Below are 1,867 nucleotides of genomic sequence, written 5' to 3'. Positions count from 1 at the left end.
AAATTACTTTCTTATACCAAATTTCACTTTTCATCAAATTTGGTGAAAAAAATTCTGACTCCAATTTTTCATCCTTTAACAATTTCATCAAATTTAAGTGGAAAAAGCTTGTTTGAAATCTAGTAAAAGATTTTGTTCATTCTTGGTTTAATGAAAAATTAATTTTCCTGTTGATTTGATACAAGTTTGATAAAAGGATTAAACCTCATTTTCACCAAAATTTTTATCAAATTTGAATTTAATGAATGATTTGATGAAAAATTAGAAATATTATTGATCTTGAAAGTTGTTGATGTTAGGTGTAATATATTTCAGGAATCAATGTGGAACAATTAAAAGAACAAAAATGCTTCAGAGCTCTAGATCAAGAGCTCTAGAGCGGGCACTAATGACGTGGCACGTTAGTGGAAACACGTTCTCTAACTCGCCTTTCTCTCTTTCTCATTATTGATTTCAAATTTCAATTTATTTTCAGAATCTTCTCTCTCTATATTCAAAACCTTATCTTCTCTCTCTCTCTATTTGCTGTCTTCGACCACTTACTCCCCGACGGAGAGCAGCTCTACTCGAACCCCATTGACGATCGACTCTGTCTGTAAGCCTCTCTGTCTCCCTCGTTCCTCCCGACGATCAACTCTCTCGCTTCTCGCTTCTCGTCAGTCCCGCTGGATTAAGGAGGACTCTCTGTCTTCTCTCGACTCTCTGTCCAACTGCTAATCAAGTCTGTATCTTCTGTTGTCGATCGAGTCTCCGTTCCAAAGAGCGACCCAAACCATCGAACAATGTTTATTCAACGGTGTTTATTCATATACCATTGTTCGTAGGTTTGAAACATCTTCAGATCTAGATTTTCTTTAGAGGAAAACAAAAATGAGTAGAAGATTATTGCTAGTATTTTGATTTGAAAAGTCAATAATCTGCTATCCCCAACAATGCATCAGGTTCTGCTGGAGTTGGCTAGGAACAAGAACAAAATCCCATTGCCAAAATCAATAGCAGGGCCAGGAATTCCTACCGCCTGAGCAGGACACGTTGATCAGCCCAAACTACCAACTTGCAATCCCAAGGAAGCCAACTGGGTCGACAGCTGTGGAAGAAACAGTGGATTTGAACTATTGCTTGTTATAGTGAATTCAAAGAAAGTCTCTGTTTGTTAGTGTTCCAAGTTTTTTATTGTATCAAGAAAGCATTGGTTTAGAATGGAATAAAAAGTTGTTACAATTGACTGGTGCGAAAGGCAATGAATGTTGATATAAATATGATGTGTTTTTAAGAAGATAAGAATTCTGCAGCATAAGAACTTTGGTGTGAGGTCACCAGTTTGAACCCCATTAATCACATTATGATGGTGAAAGTATATTAATGATTTATGGTTGTGTTTAGTTCATAAGAGTAAGGGTAGTGAAATGATTATTCACAATAGAATGTTTTTTCAAATAATAATTCACAGTATAATATTGATTTTGTTTGGTTTATTATAAAAATGATGAAAAAAGCATTAATATCATAAATGAATAATTATTCTTCAAGGAGATGAAAAATGACGACTTCATTTCATTCCATTCTTATCGGTAAATCATCTTTCACCTTATAAAGTATGAATCATTTTGCATTTTGTTCCTTAAAGAAATATTCTGACTTTGATAACAATAAAATTAAACAATTTTCTCTTTGTGGAAAAACAAAACAAAGCAGCTAATATAGCAATAAAATTAAACATTTTGCTCTTTGTTGAATCCAGTGAGTCATTGTTCTTCAACCCAGAACCAGAAAGCTTTGCCAATACATATCATTTATACATACATGTACAACCAGTTGTCACTACAACCACAGGAAAAAAAACAAGCAATGTCCTCAACTTTTCCAG

At 34.1% G+C, this 1,867-nt stretch overlaps 1 long non-coding RNA gene across 1 annotated transcript; it reads left to right on the top strand.

The window, feature by feature from the left end:
- The first annotated feature begins 478 nt into the window (after positions 1–478).
- Positions 479–1,300, top strand: LOC114265030 (uncharacterized). The gene is made up of 2 exons (XR_003630155.2): positions 479–824; positions 942–1,300. It is a non-coding gene; the product is annotated as an uncharacterized LOC114265030 (long non-coding RNA).
- Positions 1,301–1,867: the final 567 nt, after the last annotated feature.

The sequence above is a fragment of the Camellia sinensis genome, chromosome 9, assembly GCF_055761805.1.
Source record: "Camellia sinensis isolate YWXY chromosome 9, ASM5576180v1, whole genome shotgun sequence".
In the NCBI taxonomy this organism is placed as follows: Eukaryota; Viridiplantae; Streptophyta; class Magnoliopsida; order Ericales; family Theaceae; genus Camellia; species Camellia sinensis.
This window is presented reverse-complemented; position numbering and strand designations above follow the sequence as displayed.